At 38.5% G+C, this 25,078-nt stretch overlaps 1 protein-coding gene across 13 annotated transcripts in view; it reads left to right on the forward strand.

Moving 5' to 3' along the window:
• The window catches only part of ANKS1B (ankyrin repeat and sterile alpha motif domain containing 1B), a 401,048-nt gene that overhangs the window by 325,346 nt on the left and 50,624 nt on the right, over positions 1 to 25,078 (forward strand). The window lies entirely within an intron of this gene.

Here is a 25,078-nt window from a genome sequence, read left to right on the forward strand (position 1 = left end):
CAGGCTGGATGGGGCTCTGAGTAACCTGATTTAGTAGAAGGTTGCCTGCCCATGGCGGTAGGGTTGGAACCAGATGTTCTTGAAGGTCCCTTCCAACCCAAAATATTCTATGATTCTGTCATAGCATCAGTAGCTCTGTGTTGCCACAAAAAATATTGCAAAGTCATCTTTGGTTTTTTTCAGCAGTAAGGAGTCAAAATGTCTCCAAGGCATTGGCTCAACTAAAGCAAATGTTCCTATATGAAATCACTCCAGTTGCTCTTATTTCAAGCCTTCTATAGAATATTAGAAAAGATGGTGTTAGTCTACTACAAATAGCTTCAGTATCAGTCTATGACTTCTGATTTTGTTAGAATAGTAGATTCAAATACTTCTGTTCACTGTAGTGAATCATCCATCTGAGGCAAGGATGTCTTTTACCAACCAAACCAAGGCTTTGTTTGCTGATAGGGTTCATAGGATTGATTGCTCCTCCAAAGTAAAACAAATCCCACTGGAAAGCAAGAATAATTTCACCAGGAGCACTTGGTTCATGATGAAAGTGAAAATGTTTTTCTGGATGAAGTAGATAAGAAATTGAGTGATGCTCATTTCATACACTTTCATCCTAAACTACTGACCTCCTCTTAAGCAGTCCTGAGTTTCTGTCAGCTCAGTAACAGTCCTGGCCTTTCATCTGCCTGTTCAGGATAATACTATGTGTGTGATTATTATACAGTTACGGTTTTGAGGAATTTATTCCCTGTGTTTGCTCTGCTGCCTGAACCATACCTATCCTAGGAGTTGATTGCAGTATTTATCAAAGCTATGGAGCCCCCATTGGAGCCATCTGTAGGTAGTGGTTGTGCCATCTGTCACTAAAGACTGTGTTCCAGAGGGAGAGACAATATGCACAGACTTCGTCATGCAAAGCCTGTAGGGTACAGTCTCTGATGTTTGCTTTATCCTTCTAATATGTATAAGTTCCAGTGTTACACTAACTTCTAAAATCTTTATTGCAAGAGGCTTTTGAACACCACAGCAGCTGATACTTCATCTTTGCCCCCTCTGTATGCATTATGCATTTTGCTGAACTCCCCACATTCCTCTGGGAGGTGCACTATGATCCCTGGTTGGTAAAGACTGCAAGAGTAGTAAAAAATGGGCAACATCAAGCTGCAAAGAATTTCTGACTGGTATATAAAGCTCAGAGATAATGGCAAGAGCCACAAAAACTAAGGTGCCTTTGGGTGCAAGCATACAATTTTCTGAATATTTTTGCTATGAATTATCAAGGATTACAGCAGCAGCAGATGTTCGAGGCAGCATGATATGGATTGTGTATACCTTTGTGCTATGATTAACTGAGCCAATATCCTTGCATGCTAAGAGATAGGTGACTTCAAAAAGTTTCAAGAGAACATTAACAGAATATTTCAGGAATGCTTTCCCTAAAGATGTTGCTACCAAGAGCAACATTCAAAATTTTTGTGAGGTGTTTAGTGATCTTCTAATTTGTGAGTAGAAGTAGTGGCATGTGATTAGCCACCAAATTTTAAGTGGAATTTGCATTATCTTAAGATGTATCTCATGTTGTATCTGGGGGCAGTGTGATGACCTAGACAATACTGTATGTGGGAACCTACTAATGGAACTGTAGGCCTTCAGGACAGCAATTTTCATGACTGCATATTCTCTCTATTGCAAAAGCTTAATTGCAGTCCTTGTCATAGGGAAGAATATACCTTCATACTTTGTGCTCATGCGGCCATGAATCCTTGTGCTGCCTCTTTCAGCTGTGCGTGAAGCATGTACCAGACACAGGCTGGTAACCACAGATTTCAGAGGCTGCTATCAGATTTGCGCATTGCCCAGCTCTGTAGCTCATCCACACAAGTAGGGCTCCTGAGCTACTCTTATTTGTTTTTGTCCACGCGGTGTTGGCAATCTGTCAGAAAAAGACATGAAATATAAAGCAACGAAGTAGTGGGGCTTTTAGTACTTTTTTTTTTTTTTAATGCAACACAAGGAACATTTTGTACGAATGACAGCACCCTAAAAAGAGATATTGCATCAGTAAGAGGCGATACTATGCACTGCTATGTTAAATGGGAGAGGAACTGATTTAGCATAAGCAAACGAACTTTAAACAAGCCCTGATACCTATTCCTATTCTGTTACAGATCAGATGTAGCATTAAGAGCCTGTCATGACTTATGTGTGTTATGATTGTGTACTTATTGTATGCATTAAAATATTCCAAGAAATACATAGCAAGAACATTATACTGTCAGCAAGAGGTTATGCATGTTTAATCAAGACTGAGCTTCTGAAAATACTCATGAAATGTGGATGATCAAACATTTTATTTAAGTATTGAATTTGAGGGCATTTGAGTGGATTAATCTTTGTTCTTTATGGATGTTCTCTCAATATGAAATGATGGGAATATACAAATATATATATTTCCTTTTTTATGTATTTTTTTGCAACATAGCAAGGACTTGCTTCGTTGCTAGGTAACAAGGTATTGCTTTATTTGCACGAGCAGTAGCTGAGTTGATAGTGGAGGCAATGATTTATCGGCAATGTATTAATATATACTGGAGCAGTAATAATGATTATTGAAATTGCTTATTTTTATATGCTCCATGCCATGGAAATCATATATAATCAGTTCATTAGAATATTTCCTTCTACTATGTAGAATAAATACTTAATTACTAAGAATGTCCAGTTGTTCAGTAAAGCACCACAATCTGTATCATTTATTTAGTGTCTTAAAATGGGTTCTTTCAGATACGTACCAAGTAGTAAAGTGCTACCAAAATAAGGGAATTTATAAGGTGTAGCTATAATTGTCCATTCATAGCTTTTTTGGCCTTTCACAGACAAGCTTGCTTTTTCAGTAGCAGTACATTTTCCTCCAGGGATCAAGGCCAAAACTGCCAGTCACCAGGGCAGAAGCTGGCTCCTTTCCTGTGGCAGGCTGCCATCTCGGTTCTGCCTCCAAGAAGACCGGCAGGTGGTCTCCAGGCCACTCCACTGCCTCCTTTCTCACACAAGTCTGGAAATTCAGAGTGGTCACGGTTGCCTTCAGGGTAAATGCTGATGCCACCTGCTGCCTCTGATGGCATGGTGACTGGACTAGGTGGTGCTGGATGCTGTATCCATGGCCAAAATGTCACTGCTGTTCATTTTGCTCAGTTTTTCTGCTGTTTGTGGGAGGGGAGTATATACAGTCCTGGTGGAGTCCTCATTGAATTGATGCTCGCTCCTCTTAGATCAGTTTACTCTTAGCCAGGTAAGCACCTTCATCCCTGTCTGTTATGTGAGATACCAGGTCTCACTAGTGTCCGTGGATGCAGGAAGACTGAGTACGTGGAGGAGTATTTCTGTGGTTGTGCTGAAGCAGAAGCGTAAAGTTGTTCTTTCATGGTGGTCAAAGCCATACTGACTCAGAAGAAAGTTGTCTTCAGCGTTAGCCAAATTAGTGAATGTAGTATGGCTGAACATTTTTTAGTATGATTCATGGGACCCTAGGATATCCTCAATGGGAAAGGACCTGCACAGGTCATCGAAGTCTAGCTCCTGGCTCTGCGCAGGACCATCCTTGAGTCACACCTTGTGCCTGAGAGCATTATCCAGATGCTTCTTGATCTCTGTCAGGCTGGTGCTGTGACCATTTCTCTGGTGGTTTCAGTGCCCAAACACCCTCTGGGTGAAAAACCTTGTCCTAATACCTAACCTGAAACTCTCCTGACTCAGCTTCAGGCCGTTCCCTTGGGTCCTGTCACTGGTTACCAAAGACAAAAGATCAGTGCCTGGCCCTGTGCTTTAATCCGAGTCACCCTTGCCTAAATTTTTGACACCTTTCCTTCTTGCAAAAAGAAGGAAGTTAATAATAAATCACATGTATAATTCTACAGTTTTTGGAGTAAACATTGACTTTTTCCCCATGTCAGTCAGTTTTTAGCAGCTGCAACTCTTTTTAACCTGCAGGATTACCTGTTAGACTTTCAACTTTGGTTCCAGATATTCACATGCAGCTCCAGAAAGCTGCAGTTCACCTCCACTCATAGAAATTTTCTCACCCTGATGGTTTTACCTTTAGAAGGCTATTAATCTGTAGTCCTCATCATTCAGTTTCATTGTTCTGTTGGTGTTCTTTTTGCAAAGCAAGATCCTGCTTAATCTAAATAAAATGGGGCATTTAGCAGTCTGTGATGGAGAACAAGACTAGTCTACAAGGGACAGTTGATGGGCAGGCAAAACCAGGATAGAAGAGATAGCAAAAGTTATCTCAGTGTGCCTTACGTGTGCAAAGAAATATTTGCAGCTGTGGGTAACGTGTCAGCTTGTTGTAGTTTCTGTACTGTATCACACTTGACATTTTCCCTTAGACCTCTAATGACTTCTAACACAGTCATTGACATAATCATTTCATAAGTAAATAGCTTCAGGCTTGGACAGTGTCTTAAGAACTAAAGTATTCCTTATCTTTTTGGCTTCCATTTCAGCAAAGACAATGAGTAAATAAAGTGAGGCAAAATGGCACTTTAACAGTATCTGGCTTTCCTGAAAAGTTGCAGAAAAGAAAAAAAAAAAAAAAGCCAAAGCACAATAGGGTTAAAAAGAATAAAAATTAGAAAGCTGTTTCTATATCTACAAATGTAGAAGATCAAAATAAATAAAAGGAAAACAGAAAGGACACATGACAGAAAATGGATGCTGCAATAAATAAAAAAAGAGCAACAATTATGCTTCAGCATGTGTCAGAAGGACAAATAAGGATGGTTCTTTTCTGTAGATCATCAGAAGGAGAAGGAATATGGAGCCATTGCTGGAAAAGGACTTCAGTATATAGAATTCTGTTATTTTAAAGTTAGAATATTTTTTTTTTTTTTTTTACATTTTCTTGTCCTATCAAGTGAAAGTTATGCACTAGGGAAACATGCTTTCAGGATTGGTCACTGCCTGTCTGACCATCCTCACCTCACTTTCTCCTCCTTTGACAGCACCTAGTGTGCAGTGCATTAGGGCTCGGTGTTGATTTATCTTGGCACTGGCAGCATCTAGACAACTCTTGGATCATCATCATCAGAGGCATACTAACATGGAGTCTAGGACTTCCTTAACTCCCCTGATTTAGTGAGCTTTGTGTTTCATTTCACTGCTGTTTAAAATTCCCCAGTAGTAGTAATGATACTGACAGAGAACAACATTTGCCTGCCTGATGTTTTCATTATTTGAGCAGCCAGGTTGATGGCTTGGTTCTTCACTGAATAGGAGGTCACCTGTATGGCTGTTTTGGCAAAAATGCTTTCCTTTGTGGATAAATCATCAAAGAACTGGAATTTTTCTGATTCCAAAATACTTTAATATGTTAGTGTAGATATGTTATAAGCTCAGAAATCAGTCTGATCCTTGCTCTTCCTAAGCATCAGATCTCTCCATTATGTGTCAGAAGAATGCTGTGTGTAAATTGTGGGTGTGCATGCTCAGGTGAGAGCAATCACTGAAGACAGTTGATTAATTAATCACTGTTCTGACAGGAGCATGGAATGACATTCAGTCTACATGAATGCCATGTCATTTAAGTAAACACAAGCGCACAGCCCAGGTTTGTTTTGCTGACTTATGTTAATTGTTGCAGAAGAATGGAATTGAATCTAAATTTGGAGAGCTTTAACTTCTCTGTTTTAAGCAAAAGAATATTAAGAGTAGCATGTAGTTTTATTTAATGAGGTGAAGAGTAATTAAATAACTGCCGGTATGTAAAGTTACATAAGAAACATGATTTGATGTTCTGCCTCTGAACTGTGTTATTAAAAGACACGTATTTTAGCATTTTTGGTCACTGATTTACTCCATTAAAATTGCCTTTTGGAGAATACTTTTAACCTAATGAAGTATGGTCTTGCAGTGATTCTGTTGGTCTTTCAAACTGGTTGGGCATTTGAGCTGGAAGAACGGTTTCTTTCAGAGGTATTAAGATCCTACAACCTTCATGGAAGTGAGTAGATGGAACTCTTTTCAAATCCTCTTTGTGGTGGGGATATTTTCTACTCTCAACAGGCTTGCACTGTTGGAAAAGTGCAGTTGGGTAGTAGAGCCGTGGTGGGAAGCTGAAATTACAGTGAGGATGGAGGAAGCTGAAAATATTACAGAGAAAGAGGTATAGAGAGAGGATGAGTTCTGCTATGGGCCAAGGGGAGGATTGTGGAGACAGACATGAAAATCCATAGGAAAACGTTCTGTTATTTATGCTGCTGGTGGTATTGGTCAATCACCAGTTGCCTTTTTAAAACAACTCACTGTGTGAGGAATGGTATATAGGCTTAAATAAAAGCACTCAGTTACAGGTGACTTCTCATACTGCTCTTCTCACTGCAATAGTGCACCCTGACTGATGGGAGCCACCAGCACCTGGTACTCTTGTCTTCTGCCCAGGGAAAAAGGATTGGAGCTGGATTGAGCAGAATGCCATGGTTGGTGGGAAAGTTCCTTGGTGTATGTGTTGGGAAGGCAGAGGCAGATAAATATACTTTCTATCTGGGATAGAAGGGAGTGGAGTGATGTGATAGATGGTGACATTAGAAATTACTTTTGCTTTCTCACATACTTTGAATCAGATATTTTACTTTTTTAAGAGGGTTTATATTCAACAGTCCTTGATTTGGATTTTCTTTATATTTTTGATCAGAAAATGCAATGTCTATTATGTAGCCATAATAATTTTTCACTCAAACTAGTAGTCCATAAGAAAGACTGCCGTTATCTTCATAAATATTAGTTAATGAGAACAAAGACCACTATAAGAAAATAGTGTGGAACATCTGATTTTAGGCTTGCAGAGAGTAAAGACTGTGAATCACTTCTTACAGTGCCCAGCCAGACTGCATACATGGTAGATGTTTTTTAGTGGCCTTATTTCACCTATTCTGATTGCATGGATACAGCAAGTAAATCCAGGATGATTTTATGAATAAGGCATGGTGTTAGGATTTAGAAGATAGGGTTTTCATTCCTATTATTATGCCAAGTTTCACCTGCAGCCTCAAATTTTTCAGTTAATCCACATGTGCTTCAGGTTTGCATTTGTTCAAAATAGGAAAGAGGAATCAAGTTAGTATTTTTTTCCCCTCTGCACTGATAGAAATATACACTTGTATTATTCAAAGACTCAAGAGCCGCACTCTCATCAGCAATACAGAATCAAGTGACCACATTGCAACAGGGAAGGTTGACTCTATATAAAATTAAAGTCAGTGCATTAAAAATGGGCTTATAGCCTGATGTTTGTACTGTGATAAGACTCACTAGAGTACAATAAAGCTTGATCATATGCAATGTAGGATAGTGGATTAAATTTCTTAATTGCTAATAATAAGTAATCCTTATGTCTCCAGGGTGTATAGAAGGTTGAAAAGCAGCCAAACCCACTGCATTTTCATTGTGTCAGTCTCCTTGGCAGTTCTCTGTGGAAGCATGCTGATGGGCAGGAGGGAGGTTAGGAAGAGCCTGTGGGTATGTATGGCATTTCTGTCAGGTTAATAAATTACATGGGTCCACTGCAAAGTGGGTGCATAGAAGTACATATTGTATAAGCTTCTGTGACACTCCAGCATGGCATTCTTCTGGCTCAGGGGATTCAGTTATTCATTGCTCTCTCCCTCTCTTAATTTAATTCGTGAGCTCATTTCACAGTAGTCTATTCTACTCCTAATGCTTCTACGTAACTTTCCTGAATACTGGAAGTATATAAAAGCAGTGAGAATAGACCCTGAGCTTGGACTGTGTTTTTCACTGTGCTAAATTCATGTTTTACCATTCATATGCTCTCACTCTACAAAATCTGTGCTGCTGTTATAAGATAAAATGTGTAGGTTTGGATTTCATTTTTCTAGGAAGCTGGATAATAGAGATAGAAGTGATGAATACAGCCACATATCAGAATAGTTCTGTGTTATATAGCTGTATTTTAAAGTAAAGCTCAAAGAACAAGTCTTTTATTCTTCTTCATATTTCTTTAATCATTTTTTTGCATGCTGTGAAATAAAACATACTGTGTCATATTTTTCTTCTCAAATCATCTTGCTCTACACTATTCTTATTTATCTAGTGAAGCAGGAGGCCATATCTGAGCACTTGTACTTTGCACCCTGCACTCCAGTTCTAAACTCATTTGATGTTCAGTTTACTGCCCTTTTTCATTTCATCCTGATGGCCCATGTCTTCTCTTATACTTTACCCTGGAGTGATAGAAGTCCTGGATGCCTGAGATGCAAGGACAAATCTTAGCAAATGGGATGCGTCCAGTTGTCTTCATTTCACCAAGGGTATCATTCTTCTTGAGACCCGAGATCCTGGGAAGCTTCCGCTGTAATAAAGCGTGGGTGTTAACAAAGCAGTCTGGAAATGTTGAGAGTTGACAATATAGGCTCTAGAGCAGCTATTAGTAAAAGTTGCTAACATCTGCATCTTATCTTAGCATATCAATAAAGTTGTGACTGGGATGAGCTATCTGTGGCTCCTAGCACTGACAGCCTGAGCAGAGTTCCTGTAGAGAAGGGAGAAACACATTAAAACTGCAGGTTGTCTCCAGCTTGTCTCAGATCTGCCTCAGTTTTACACACTGAAGCAGTGGGTTGGCAGGAGGGGATTAGCACTAACAGCAGTGTCCTTTACACCCGAGTCTCAAGACAGCCCTTTACAGAACACAGGGAGAGATAACATCATACAACTTCTCTCTTCTTTGAATATGGTTTTGGATTTTGTAGTTTGATTACACTTGTGTCCAAGCTTTTCTTTGCATCCCTCAGAGATGCATCCCTCTTACTTCAGTGAGTTAGAATTTTTGACAACCCAGTGTTGTGAAAAGCGGCAGCTTTAGGGGAAGGGTTACAAAGTGCCCTGTTCATTTTGTGTTGTGAACCACAAGGAAAAAGTTGTCATGTTTGGAAATAAGAATTTTCTCTTAATTAGAATATGCATGTTGCCTGAAAGTCTAATTTGGTCTCTGTAAGGCTTCTTTCTTGCCCTTATACACTAATAAGGTGGCAATTTACAGTAGGGCTCTAGCTTGGGCAGACTGTTACGGTGTGTAGAATTTGAAAGTTCAATTGTCCTTTAATTAGTGATTGTCTACAGGATGAAAAACTAGTTAATCTCAGGGCTTGAAATATTATAGGGAAAAAATTTCATAATTCAAAACTGTCCATGCAGTCATGGGACTTGTGCATTTGTTTTCCTAACAAAAGCTGAGATTCAAAAGTCTGTGTTTTTGGGAAGCAAATAGATTTTGTTGAGACTTGTGATGAAATCACAAGAGTGAAATATGCAATGTCTGCTTACTCTCACCATAACTGGGCCATCTCTGAAATCGAAATAAAAAGTAATCCTAGGGTGTTTTTCTAGCTCTGAGTATAAGCAGTTATGAGATTGAATATATTTGTAGGGTAGGTCTGCTGAATAAGAAAATACTGTTTTTACACAGTCAGCTTTCATTCTACGATTTTGTTTTAACTTTACCCATCCTTTTCAGTTCTGCAGTGCAGTGTAATCCCTATTTGATTGGAGTACAGCATGTCCAAGCGAGACACTGGCTTCATTCCAGTCAATGGTATTTTGACATTGGCATCAAGAAAACCAGGTTCTCATCCTTGTTACCAGTACGTGGTGTTTGCAAGAAAACCTTTCATTGGCGTTATATCATTGCAGGCAGGTAATTTATAAGCTTGTGGAAAATATTTTAAGTGCTTTCAAACTGCTAGTGCATGTCTGCTTTGTTATTAAACAGTGTCAAGCTGGTATTCAGTGTACATTCAAAAATTCTTACAAAGCAAAGATTCCTTTGGGAACAGGGCACCTCAGACCAAGAACATAAGTGTAAATCTAGACAAAAGATAAAGTGTTAGCTCGGATCTAAACGTGAGCAGTTTCTATAGGGATTATAGGGTGTGCAGCCCCAGATGTCCAGCACACTGGTACTTCCAGCAAGCTCAGAAGGCTTCTCACTGGGTTCTCCTGCCCTGGAAAAGTACATGGGTCCACAGGCAAGGGCAAAAAAAAAAAAAAAAAAGGAAAAAAAAAATTTTGATTCTGCTTGGAGGATTTTGTTGTTAATACTTAAGTTAATGAAACACCTGACCTATTGAATTATTTTCTTAACCATTTATCCAACTTTAAAATGCATGAAAAATTCAATGCAACTAACATAGCAAAAATTATTTAAATGTGTGTTCACTGAGTGCATAATAATCTGCAGTGTATAGATAACTTTTCAGTTTGCTGCACAGAGATTTAGCTGTGCAACTTTGAGCTAAGTTAAAATAATGATGTACATTTTCCCATTTAATTTTAGATCCTATTTTTCAGTATATGGGTCAGCTTCTTATGCCAGTCTTGCATTGGTCTTATTGCACAAAATAGGTTTAGAACTGCAATCAGGTCTTCCACATTTTTGTTTCTTTAAAGTGCTGAACTGTAAATGAGATGATTGTATCTGGAAATACAGATGTGTCCAACAATGGCTCTTGTCTTCTTGCAATCTGCACAACAGAAGTTCTATTTATTCTCTGAAAGAAAATATTTTTACTAGTGACTCTTCTGCTGATAAATCTCTGGTTTTTTTAACCTTTCATGAATTAGAGATTTTAGAGAGAAAATGTTTTTTCATCTCATCTTAATCTCAGTTGTAAATTGTGTCAGGTTTTGCTATCTCACTTGTCCATGTATGTTCTTTGCTATTGTGAGGAACATTTAGCACAGTAGCTTGTGTCTGCATTTTTCTTTAGGGTGGGGAAAGCTGCCTTGATTTTTAATTTAAAATAGATTGTGTGAGCCTCTGTGAGAACATCTGAATGAGTAATTCCTTGGTTGTGTACCCCAGAAAGATGAGGTTTACCTCCCAGTTTTCTCTGACATGGAGGACATTAATGCTACTCCAATCCAGGCTTTGGGGGTCTCTGTTTCTCAGGCTTGTTGTGGCCGGCTCTGCTGCAGTACTATGAGGGGTCTCTTGCACATTTTTCTCTCTTGCTTTCTAGCCACTGTACAAAGCTTTCTAGCCTGTACAAAGATGGTAACGCACATCACTCATTTTTACTGAAGAGTGGGTGTATTTATTTAAACCCCACATACTTGCCCACCAAGTGTTTGGAATCAACTCAATGAATCATGCCAGTGCAAGATTCACTATACTTTCCATTTTATGCCTTAAAACTATGCCTTTATGAGGAGGGTGGTCTGAGAGATTTGTCAATAAAAGTCACTGGTAGGTATTTCTGAGGGATACCAGCCCAGGTCTTGTCCATAGAACGCTCTGTATTTAGAGTTTTTATACTCTTCATATATGGAAATTCTGCCCTCAATTTATTTTTGATGCAGGCTTTGTTAGTGCACATTTTCTTATCACACATACAGAATAAAAATGTTGTTGAACTTTAAAGAATAAGTGGCTGCCCTTGCTCAAAGACAAACCTATATATATATATACACACATACACATATTCTGTATATACATCACCTGGCCTTTAATCTTAACAGGTCATATGAAGTGGTGAGCTGTGAGGAAAATGCTGCCCTTTTCCCTTCCCTGATTTTAAGAGATATATGTGGGGGACAAAAAGATGGTTAGGATAAGCTTTTGGCTTCTCAGCGCCTATTGAAAAATTAATTCCATGCAAATCTTATGGAAGACACTCTTCATTGTGCTTGTCAATTGTTTCACTTCATTACATATGTTTTAAATGAGATAGCTGGACTACATAGCTTTAGCATTTAAATGAAGCCAAATTAGTATTCTGTCAGCAAGCAGAAGGGGTTTTTATACTAGAAAGGTGTAGGAGGAAGATGGATAATGGGGGATGAAACTTGCTGATACAAACACATGCCATGTCTTGTTAAAAAAATGAAATTCTGAACCACTGAAACCTATAAATTATTAAAGATGACCCTTGATTTTAACATACATGCCTGTTTCTGGGGGCTTATGAAATTTTTTATGAAAATTTTACAATGATAACATACAAGAGTAAGTTTTTATATTTTCTAAGTATTTCCTGCATCATAACACAGTAATGATTTTTGGTTTAGACAGTAAGAAAATGTATCCTGGTGAGGGGATTTCATGGGATTTTAAATAACTAAAACTTAGATGCACAATTTTATACAAATAATACGTAGCAGAAGCCCATGTTCACAAAATCAGTTCTTTCTTCAAAATATTGTTGAATAGCCAGCCCTTCAGCAAAATTCATCCTATGGGTAAAACATTGTGTTCTCTCTGTGTTTTATCTCAATAAAGAATTAAGCAATCATACTATGTGTGGTAGTAAACTCAGTCGTCCTATGTCACAGCTGATGAGGGGAGGTGGTTGCAGTTCTCCTTGCAGCACCACTTGTACAAGACTGCACAGACCATGAAAGAATAGAAGCGTATGTGGGTGTTTGTTCTCTTCATTTCCACGGCATCCTAGAGTTGCAAAATAAGGACAGAGATTGCTGAAGAATGAGGCTGTCTTTTTCTGCAACCATGAGTGGTTATCCTGTAAATAGTGTATATAATAGATGTTAAACATATATTAAAAATGTTCCTTATGTTGTTATTTCATTGCTTATGGAGGAGAGCAGATGCCATTAAATGAAATCTGATTTTATTATTAATCCAACTGCTTCCTTTCCATTTTTCTGTGGACTTTTTGCCTTATTCATTGCTCGGAAGTTTTTGCTTATTCTTTTGCTATCATTTCTCCCTGTCACCTCTGTAGTGGTTGGCTGAATGAGGTGGGAATATGGTTGCAAGTGCAGGTAAATTGCTGAGCTAGGTGGTGAGTGATGGTTGGTAAAGAAATTAAAGGGACCTAGAGGAAAGCTGCAAGGGAAAAGGAATTTGGCGTTTCTTGAACTGAAAAGAAGATGTGAAGAGAGAGAGGTAGAAGGTTGACAGAGAGGGAAGGAAGTTGGATTTGCAAAGAAGAAAATAGGAAAGTTACCCAAATAGCCAGAGGAGACAGATAAAATAATCTACTCTGGTTATCACAAATGCCTTGTGATATCACCTACTGATATCCTTCAAATAGTTGCTTTTTAATTTTATTGTAAAATGTTAATCCTTCCATTAGCTATTTCTCATCTGATTACTATAATGACCCATTTTCTGGTCTTCCTATTCTTCTCCCATGTTATTCATCCTCTTAAAATTCCAGCACTCATTTTATCTCTCATAGGTTCCACATTCTCATTTTGCTTTATTATTTCAGAAGCTTGCGTTGGTTGTATCTGCAGTTAAGGAGCAGATTAGCAAAACTTAACATTTGCATTTTAAGTTCTCAACAGATATAATTTCCTGTACAGTTAGTACTTAATTGTAACTCGTGGTGTCTCTCACCATCTTCTCATTTATGATTTGCACATGGTGTTTTGTCATCTGTTTGCTTTCCCCAGGCAGGGATGTGGAGGAATCCCTGGCCTGTACGAGGTCTTATTTCCCATTGGTCTGTAAGACAAATGTAGATTGTAATGTTCCACAGTCCTAGCTCTCTGTGAAGATGAGAGTGTTCATTGATGCCTGAGATGGAGCCAGAGATGAAGCATGCAGCAATGCGTTCAGCATGACCCTGTTTGCAGCGGTGGAGCTGCAGGATGGCAGTGAAGCAGCTCCAAGCAGGAAGGGGACGCTGGGCTGGTGGTAGGAAAATTTGTGCATTTAGCATTCTACTGTGCTTCAAACTCCTCCATCCCTAAGCCTACCAGCATCCTGGTTTTGAACAGAAGCTTCTGTGTCAGTCCCCAGAAGGCTCTGCCAGCTGATTGCTGTTGTCTGGGAACAGTCTTGAAATTTCAGGGAGCTAGTTAGTGCACTGTGCTCTGCTCCCTGTTTTCCAAACTGAAATACGCATTTTCATATCCTGAGCAATTCTGAAGAGCCAGTACATTCAGTGTTTTCTTTTCATCCAAAGGGTGTTTGGACCCTGAACAGGGACATGGTCACAGCACCAGCCTGACAGAGCTCAAGAAGTGTTTGGACAATGCTCTCAGGCACAGGGTGTGACTCTTGGGGTGTCCTGTGCAGGGACGGGAGTTGGATTTGATGACCCTGATGGGTCCCTTCCAACTCAGCTTATTCCATGGTTCTAAGATTTGAGAATGTTTTCCTAATTTTACATACAATTCTCTGTCTTCAGAAATAAAGAATCTGGATCATTTTTCCCAGTCCATCCATGCCACACTTTGATGGCAAACACCTGCCTGCAGCACCCTTGTGCTGGTTCTGTCCTTTGGGCCTGTAGGCAGGGAGGGCACTTGGCTCCCAGGGCTCATTGGGAACATCAACGCTTGGTAAATTCCTTGTGGTCGGTGTTCATTCATGAAAGATCACTGGACCCAGTTTAGGGTGATACACAAAAAAGGTTCCTGAAAATGAAGAAATTTCCCACTGCTAAGCCTGTGGTTTTTAATGTAGAAATATAATATAACACTTCAAAAGCATATTTTGAATTCAACACAGTCATTTCCTTACAATTCTGTTCAGAAATTTGGTTTACTTATGCAGTTGAATATCTATGAAAAATATGTTTGAAAAGAAAATATGGACACAAAATATGAATGGAAAATATTTTATGATTCAAAGGTTCTTACAGCAGAAACAAGTAAGTTTAAATGTCAGGATTCTTAAAATGAGAAAAGGCTTGCACTCTTTTGGGTCCAGATCTGGATCACAAATACAGGAAGAATTTAAAAACCCACATAAGGGAGATGTATGCTTGAATAGTAGTCTTTCTGAAACTATATTTAACAGTGACTAAATTTAGGCTTACTGACTAATTTGAAAAGCCAAAATGTTATTTAATTCTCTAGTACAACTCAGAAATACATTTTAAGTAAGTCAGGTGAACATACCCTAGGTGGCTACATGTTAGAACATAGCAAATATGTAGGTTACATTATCATCTAGTTTTCCATAATAAGAGTTTTTTTCTCTTTGCTTGTTATTTATTTAAATCTACTCTTCTGATTCATCATTAATCACAGTTCATGTGGTGATTTGGTGTAAAATGCTCATGACAGGATTTCTTGTTATAGTGAGATAATATTATCTGTACAGTAGTGCACGTTTGTGACAAGATCATATAGAAACTTAATTGGCTTAACAATAATGAGTCTGGCCATTACATCTAATACTATAAATTAAGAGATATAAATGTACATGTAAACTAATTTTTTTTGCTCTAGCAAAACTTGTCATCCCAAACAAATGGGGATTTTCATGGCACTATCTCTGATCTGAAAGGTGATTATTTAACATTGTAGTAATATTTGTAAAATAGGATTAAAATAGAGTATGATCTTCATAATGCATAAATGGGCTGAATCAGTTATATAATATTTAATTGAAGAAATGTGAAAGTGATTTACTTTGAAAGTACAGATCACATGAGAATATAATGAGCTCTATCACTGAACAGCACTACGGGGGAATAATTTGGGCAGGAGGACTAGAGCTACTGGGTATTTGACTGAACATCAGTCAACAGCAGAACACAAAAAAAGGAATGTTGTGCATAGTAGCAAGAGGAGTGTGTTTAAAAACTTGTAGATTTCTGCCCCCTAGGACAGTTCCCTTCATATTTCACCTTAGATAATGTGTTCATACACTGTATTCTTTATATCCACTTAAAATAAACTAGGAAAAGAAAACAAATTTCTATTCTTGGTAGGTGAGTTTTTCAAAATTGTATGTATGTTACAATAAATGACTTGCAGAAGAAAGCAAAACTGTTCATAATGATGAATTATTTTCAAAAATCAGTGAGAACAGAACAAGAGATGTAGAAGTGAGCATTTAGGTTAAATATTAACAAAAACCATAACTCAAGAATCAGAGGGGTTAGTTGTTGGGTTAAAGATATTTATAATCATAGGATCATTTAGGTAAGAAAAGACCTCTAAGACTATTGAGCCCAACTGTTAAGCTAACAATGCTAATTTTAAGCTAGCACTGCCTAGAAATTTACTGATTTACAATATTTAGAATTATAAAAAGACGTGACTAGAGATTGGGGAGATTCTTGACAACCTTCACTGCGGTTTGGAAATCATTATAGATGTGATTCTGGGCATCTGACTTCTTGCAGCATGGACAACTCTTCTGTAGTTAGCTGAACCCACAGGTTTGATAAGTCTTTTTGGTTTCATGGAAATCCAAATATCCCCTCATGTAACACTCTGCAAAATAAGGACCTGCTGGTGTTACTGATACTGATGGGAAAAGTGAAGCATGGAATCCTTGGAACTGTCTTTCCTTTTTTTGACTTTATTTTATGGGTTGGATAGAGTTAAGATAAAGAACAAGAAAATCAAAGCCTGAGCCATGGAGATGAGATTTATCATCCCTTTGAAGAGAACCTTCCTTTTTCAGGAACTTTTGATGAGGCTGAAGAGAAAAGGGAGGAAGAGTAGAGGTGTAGAAGACATGCTGCTCTACCCTGTGCAAGTACTCAGTCCTGTACAGCCCTTCTCACTGAGAAAATTCAAATAGAATTTGTAGCAAGAAAGCCTTTCCCATGACAACCCATTCACTGGTGTTTTTTTGCCAGAATGCTTTATTAATAATGGATCTGCTCAAACTGTGGATTCAGAAACATACATCTATATTCTTTTTCATTTATAAAACAACTTTAAGGGCAAGAAGTTTGAGATGACCAAAACTTTGCCAGTTTTCACTGTTAATAAGAAGTTCAGTTTATCTTTTTTTTTAACCATAGTACAAAATCAGCATCATGTTTGGAGAGCTCTTCAGTACAGCTTGCTTTGTTCTAATTTGGTAATGTACAAAAATGTTTCTTTCTTAAGCCAGACTAATGTTGAATGTTTAATGAAGGAATCTGCATAAGATTTGTAAGATCTGAACTGCCTTGTGGTTTCGATCTCTCTCAAATCATGAAGACAGTAATATTTTCTGCTGGAATTCGTTGTGTTCCTCAGAGCCACGTGGGAAGAATTTACTTGAGCTATTGACGAATGAATATTTTTGCCACTTCATTTGTATCCTTTTGTAATGCCACTTTTTGATGGTATTCCTTCCTGCTCTTACCTCAAAGCATGAAAGAAAAAGATATTTTGAGAAATGCTTTTGCTGTCCCCTTGCTGCCCCTGGCAGAGTTAATCCAGCCATCCTGCTGTGCTTATAGAGCCTGTTCTTTCCCACCCACAGTGCTTCCTCCTCACAGATTAAGAGTCAAAGTACAGGATGATGCTGGCTCTGCCTGTATGTGCCTGTGATGTATGATTCTGCTCTGCCATGGTGGCCATTGCCTTTTTTAAGATAAGGACTATCATTGATACCATCATGACAGCATTAAGGATACAAACAAAGCGAGGATATAAGGGAGAACTAACAGCTTTTTTAAAGCCATATCATGTATTTGGAAAGTGTACAAGATTTGGGGTTAAGAATCTGGCAAGCAGTGTCACAATCCGAACTGAATGTAGATTAGTCAAAAGTTCTCTTAATTTATTTAAAGTAGGCTGATCAATCAGACTACCTGAAAGAAATCAGTAGACTACTTTAGCTGGAGTTGAGATGAATTGGTAGCTTTTAGGTATGCAGTAGCTTCTTCCATTTGGTTTTAAAGGGTGAGGTTGATGAAGGTGGATGGGAGTGTGAAACTTGGGGAGGGGGCTGACATTTAATTCAATAATTGTTTAGTGAGTAAAGATTACAAACCAAGATAGTAAAAGATGTCTGGAAGAATAATTAGATGAAGAATTTTTTTATTAATTATTTTTATTCTAAGGTTGTATGTCACAACATAATCTGTACTGAGTTTATCAGTTATTCAAAGTTTATTCTTCTAGCGAGTGTCCTTGCTGGAAGAAAAGTGATAAAATTGGTCAGATGCTGTTGCTACAGTGCAGGTAGACAGGTAGAGCAATAATTGAGGATCCTCTTTGCACTGTGTCATATCTGTTGGTACATATTTCCTGTAAATTAATGAAATTAAGATCTTAATAGTGGTGAAATTCCTGGATGGCATAATAAGTTGTGCCCAAAACCAAAATTAAAGCTGCCTATTACCAGCATATCACAAAATGTGTTCTTCCTTCAGTGTGCCAAACACTGTCAACGGCAGTGGTATGGCTGAGGGGAAGCAGCCACTCTGCAGTAGGGTGAGTCCACACTGATAATTGTTAAGACAAGAGCTGCTGAGTACTCAAATGCATGCGCTTATAGACCATGGTTTCTGTTAAAGCATTTGCTTTATGTCTCTTTGCGGTCTTTTTTAATCCTAGCTGCCCTCCTCTTTTGGGTGGTCCATTGTGAAAGAAGCTGCAGTTTCCCTGTAGTGGGTTCATCTCGTGTTTGGCTTTGTGCTGCTGTAAGCAAAAGCAGCTGCTGAAAATGAGATTTCCACCCTTTCTCCTTTCCTTCATCTCTGGCTATACTTTCCAGCCCATTTACTTGTGCCAATGTTAGCATTTCTGTGATCAAGGAACACATGAGATGAGGAGCTGGCCATACACAGAGCTGCTTCCTGCCCACCTCCCAGGTCTGTTTTTGGAGTGGATGGGATCCCAGGAGTGACATCCCTGGGAGGTCACTCTGCTGCAACTGCTCCCACTGCAGCCCAGAACCCCTCCTGTTGGACCAAACCCTGGTATTTCTTTCTGCAGATCTTTCTTCTAAGGAAGCAGTTCCACACAGTTTTCATGAGATTTATAGGACAATGTACGTGTATTTTGGCAGTGAATTGGGATGGGTTGTGGCCTCAGCATCATGCTATCAGTTCACAGTAGCAGAGTACTGACATTACCAGTGCTTGTATCAAAGCCTACAGACACTTTTGAGATTTTTATCATGATGATACTTTTACAATTTTTCCCCTTAAAAAGTGGGTAAATATTAGTTAGCAGTAGAGCAATAATGCATTGTCGTGCTTGTACATGTATACATCTGGGATGTGTACTGCTGTAAGGGATAAGTATATTTTGGATTGCTGTATATCCTGTATGAACTGCTCCATAGCATGCTGGAGCTTATCCAGAGAAGGGCAACACAGCTGGGGAGGGACCACAAGTCTGATGAGGAGTGGCTGAGGGAGCTGGGGGTATTTAGTCTGGAGAAAAGGAGGCTCAGGGGGAACCTTATTGCTCTCTACAGCCACCTGACAAGAGGCTGAAAGCAGGTGGGGGTCAGCCTCTCCTCCCAAGTTACAAGTGACAGGACAAGAGAAAATCACCTCAAGATGCACCAGGGGAGGTTTAGTTTGAATATTAGTAAAAAATTTCTTCACCAAAACCATTGTCAAGCACTGGAACAGGCTGCCCAGGGAAGTGGTGAAGTCACCCTTCCTGAAGATGTTTAGAAGATGTCTAGATGTGGCACTTAGGGACATATTCTAATGTTGGACCTGTCAGTTTTAGTTCTGTGGTTGGACTCAGTGGCCTTAAGGGCCTTTCCCAACTTAAATGATTTCTATGATTCTGTGGTTCTGTGATAGCAAAGCCAGAATGAAGCCATAGCCTCTGTGCATAGATCTGACTTGAACTAGACATTCAGGAGTGGAATTTTAATGTGAATGTTTTACAATACACAAAAATTGTTTTACTAAACTGAAATAATTATGATGCAAAAGTAATTAGGCCTTCATGCTTACATCTGGTAACTGGCAAATATACTGAGAAGCTAAGTCTGTTCTGAATAGCATTTCTTAAGAACATTAGTTCTGATCCTCAGTCCAGGTTCTTCTCTCCAGTGTTTGGGTTTTCCTTCTGTATGTTGCTAACAGTCTTTCTGCACTCATTGTATATCTAAATAATGCTGATGATTTAAAAGAAAAACCAAAAAAACAAAGAGGGACTTTCATTAAACTCTAGTAGTAGAAGATACTTAACACCATCTTAGATTTTTCACTATTTTTGCTGCAATTTTTATCAGACTATATAATTACATGATATAGGAGTAAACAATTTCCAATCCTAATATAATAATATCTTTATAATTAACGGATACTATTAACATATTGCAGAGCTTACCTTTTCATGACAGCCCTGGTTAATACTGTGAGCTAGAGTAATCTGCATTTCTACTCCAGGCAGTGAATGGCTGTTTGCTTCTTCTGATATTGTAAAAATGCTTATTGCTCTATGGCATCAGAAGGTTTTAAAAAAAGCCATTTACTTAGTAGACAAATGTCCCATTTTTAAATGGGCTTGAATGTTTGGGGTTTTTTCCTTTTGCTTGGAATGAAGTCTGCAATGAAAATAGATCAAAATCAGGAAAAAAAAGGATCCATTTTAGAGCTATTAAAATTTTCTATAGAGATTTTTATTTTATCTCTTATTTCTCATTACATGAGCTATATTTCATGCTTGTGTACAGATTAATGTGCTTTGCTGATAATTGCCTATTTAAAATAGATAAATAAATTATTAGCTCATTATGAAAAGTGTTGTAGTACCAGTAACTTTAATTATAATTTATCTGCTGTGTAAGTAATCCTGCAAAATATTGTGGGATAACATATTGGTGTTGCAATTGCTCTCTTGTAGTGCTATATGATTAACACTGAAGACCTCAAGGAGTAAGTACTCCTGGTCTCCGTGACCACACATTGTTCAGATCTCATCTGAACCAGTAACTGGATCTGTCATTAGCTCAACACACAGGTGAAAATGCAAGTCCTCAGTGGAGGGAACCGTCTACCTTCTAGCACACATTTGGGAATGTGTTCCACCTTTCAAATTGTCTAATATTTTTTGTACTTATTTCCTATGAAAATAGAATGCTTTCCTTTATGTAAGGACCTGCTTATTGCTTGCCATTTTTTACATAATGTTTTCAGCCTTGTCTCTTAGAATAGGCAGTCATTATTATAACAGTCTTGGTGTTTGTATGTATAAAAGATCTTCTGGATTTCTGATTTATGGGGGTTTAAGATTAATGTGACAGAAATGCACTTATGTTCTGTTTATCATTACATCTGAGGCTTGTAAAATGATTGAACTGTGACTTATTTCTTAAGAGGCCATGTATTTAACTTTTTAATTTAAAAATTGTTTTTAAAAAGCAGTCCAGCATGTAGCCTGAGACACATCTTCAGGAGTCAAAGTGGCCAGGTATCAGTTTCAGCCAGCTCTTATTTCACTGCATTTTCCAGGTTTTTTTCAGGGAAATATTAAATAGATTTTTTTTCACTGAAATATTAATATTTATTGATTACAAGCACAAAACTACTGTTACTATTTTTATCTTTAGTGAAGCCTAAATACTAGCACCTGTTATTTTCCAATACCAGGTTAGCCAATTTGGAAAACACTTCAATGACAAAAATGGCTTGATTGGCCAAGTCAGGACAAAGTCTGTCCTGAGAACGCCTATAAAAAATAATGAAATCTCACCTCCCTCAGTCTGACCTGGGGTGGCAATGATAAGTTACTTGGAGAAGACTCTTGGCCATTGCTTTCTCAAGGCCCTTAAATGGAAATCTGCATCTCAGTTATTTATTTGAGTGATAGGGGACCAAACAAACATCAGTTCCTCATAATAACATGTAGAAATGGGACTTACGAGACAGACATTGGCCTTTGTGAAGTGCTGTCATCAAAACAACTGGCATCTGTTTCCAGGTGGGTAATTCATTCCAGAGGATTGTGACACATATTTCATACCCTTATGATATGAAATTATTATGATATGAAATAATAAGTCTCTTACAGGTGTCTTCCTAGGCATAATAAACACTTGCTTCCCCTGCAGTTGTGGACACCAGAGAAGTTGCAGGAAGCCTCTGACCAGCAGGGTGCTTCGGTGCTCACTAGCACTGTTCTGATCACTCTTTAATTTTATATTTTGTAGGTGGTTCCTAGTATCCAGTTGCTGCTACACATTTAATCCATACCTCTTGTGCTATTATGATCCTAATTTCAGCCCATACAAAAGTTTTTCAGATTATTCCAAAAGAAGGAGAATTAATGTCTTGAATTTCAGTAATCTTTGTAATATTCTGGAAAAAAAAAGTAAAATCATAAAGTATTAAATATTATTATTCAATTGGAGAAAAGATCAGGCAGAAGAATGTTGCAGAAATAAAGCTCATTTTTAGGTGGAATAACTTGTTAATTCCAGCATTTGCACATACACAGTCATCAGGGAGTTATTGGGCTACATGTATCTTCTGAAACATCTGTCAACTAAGCCAGAGATCTAAATGCAAAGTGTTACATTGGTTATATTTGTGGATTTCTTACATTTCCTAGTGGAATTTCATTTTGTATACTACTCATTGCAGATTACAGAAGTAAAAATAAGATTAAAATTTTGTGCATGTGTCAGTGCTTTGGATGAATGACTTGCCCCATTCTCTGTTAATTGTATTGCAACATCAAATACATGAAATGGGGTAGTATCATTCTTGTCTCAGGTATCCTGCCGTCAGTGTGGAAAGAAGCATGTCATGTCATGTTTTTTGGTTTTTTTTTCCTTTTGTCCCAGTGATGAAATAACATACTGTGGACAGCCTTGAGCTAGTCTGAGCAGTTTGATGACATGTTGTTGCTGATTCCTGCAGCCACACTGCAAAAGTCATTTTATTGTTGTATAGTAAGTGGGCTACAATCCATTTGACAAAATGCCTCACTGCATGACACTTAGGTGCACTGTATTGACTGTCCTTATTCAGGGTTCAGTGTTATGGTGTTCACTGTAACCTGATTTATAGAAACTATATACCAGGAAAGCTAACTTGTGGGCTGTTCAAGTGCAAGACTTTCAACATTAACATATTTCTATGATACTGCTTTAGGCAACTGTACCATTCCACACTGTTGACCTATATTTATGATATTTGACATTTTTGATAAACACTGTCAAGGATAATCCATCACAGGATGAGTTTCTGAGTTTTGGGATGTTTGTTAAACCCTCATAACTCAAATATAGAAGTGTTTCAGGAAACAGTATTTTATGTTGAGAATCAGGTTTTCCAAGTAAGAAAATTGCTAGGGAGTAATTTCCAGAAGAATAGCTGTCTTCAGTTAATGGAGTATGTGCTCCAGATGAGACTGGGAGTCAGCTGCCTGTTGCCTGAGGACCATATGTTTCTGTAGGTTGCATCATTAACTCCCTCCCATTCACATTTGGGGCAACCACCATTATTATAATTGAAAAACAAAATGTGGAGTAAACTTAGCAGTGCCTATGGTGTTTAAAGATCTGTATTACTTTCAAATTGAGAACAGTTTTTGAAATAATTTAGTCATTGAGACCTGTGTGCTGATCTCTTATGTGTGCAGTCCCTCAAGACTCATGTCTTTTTCTCTCCCATTGTTCAACAGCTCTGTGAAGTCAAAGAAAATTGTTTTGTGTTTTGATATAGCTAATAAGGCAGTCAGAGTGCTGGGAACCTTGAAACAACCCAAAGAACTTTAGCTTGGCTTAAAAATCTCTTGAAAAATGATCTTTTTGTTGAAGAAGCATTATGAAAGAAGCAAGTTCAGTGAAGTGCATTACTTGAGTAATGCTTAAAGCAGCTGTGGTTCATTCACGTGTTTCATATAGTTAAATACAGAGATAAACTGTGCACCCTTCTGTTTAACACTCACTGTAAACTGAATACATAACTAAGTCTCCTGCATGCCTCAGGCATTTCTCTGTGTGCTGCATTATCTCAGCTTCACTCGTGCTTCTCTGGATTTAGACTGAAAGGATAGCACATAGCAGGGTGGTTTGTGGGACCGCAGCTTGTGTCCGCTGCTGAGCTGCAGGGTCTCCAACACCCCTGTAAGCTGCTTCTCAGAGGAAGGCCTCCATCTGCTTCATGTCATTGCCCATCACTCTGGAGATGGGGGCAGCAAAGAGGTTATTGACGTTCAACAGTATCAGATAGCACGGAGACATCTAACAGAGGAAACGTGGACGGATTTGTGTGCACATGGATGGGCAGCATAATGGATGAGTAGGCATGGATACTGGAATAATGACATGTTTTGCTGTACCATATTTTGAGATACTGCATCTAAGAGATGTAGCAGGGGAGTTGCTGGGGTTTGGGTTTTGTTTGTTCTCATGGATTGTAGCTCTTTGTCCTACCGCTTAAGCTGAGGTAGTTGTTCATTTAAGATGTAGCATTTCCAGGTTTTTTTTGGGACTATTACTTTTTCTAGGTTTAGTGAGAACTTCCTCTCAACTGAAGGGTGTTGACACACAGTGGTCCTAAATATAGTGGGAAGTACTGTTTTCTGAGAAGGAATGGAGGCAGCTCTGGAGTATGAAAGCACATGTACAGTCTGGAGGAGTTATGTAAGGACACTGCTGTTTGCAGAGCAGAGGCTTTACTGCTACAATTAGTGCTGCTATAACTCTTTACACTACAGCCATTGTAGCCATTAAAGACTATCACTGAAATATCTTATTTTTCCCACTAATACTTAAAATTTCCAACTTGATGCTTCTGCTCTCCCTCTTTTCCTGAGAGCAGTGGTGGTTTTGTATGAGACAAAGACACAGAGAAATACAAATGGGGAGTAGTTGCTGTAAATTTGGGGCAACTTTTTGGCAGCATTCAGAGAATTTGGACAAGCATGAGGTGTGTGAATGTATCTACTGATGGACCCATTTCTGTTCAACAGAGATTTTGTGTCTGATAAAAAAAAGTAATACAGCTCCAGGGTAAAGTTTGTCCACCCAGTGTTTCTTACACAAGGATGATTCTATATAACACAAACTGTATGAGATATTTGGAGATTACCTGTGTGTGTGAATCTACAAATACCAGTAACCAAGGGCAACACTCAAACCACAGCCAAAATGCGAAGGGTGGATTTATTTCATTACCTTGCTAACCACGCCAGTGGACAGAGGGACAGGGATGTGGCTCCATTCTAGCTGGCAGGAGTGGAGGGGAGGGCTTCTCTTTATAACACAAGTCTTCCTCCATGTCTGTCAGAGCATGTTATCTCTCCACAGGACTTCCACTTCTCAAAACAGGCAGAGGATGAACAACATTCGGCATAATAAATGGAGTTTTCCCATGCCAACAATTTTAGCATTCCCTGTTGCAAGGTCACTTTGAGAGAAACTATTCCCTACTCCTCT

Source organism: Anomalospiza imberbis, chromosome 5, assembly GCF_031753505.1.
Source record: "Anomalospiza imberbis isolate Cuckoo-Finch-1a 21T00152 chromosome 5, ASM3175350v1, whole genome shotgun sequence".
NCBI lineage: Eukaryota > Metazoa > Chordata > Aves > Passeriformes > Viduidae > Anomalospiza > Anomalospiza imberbis.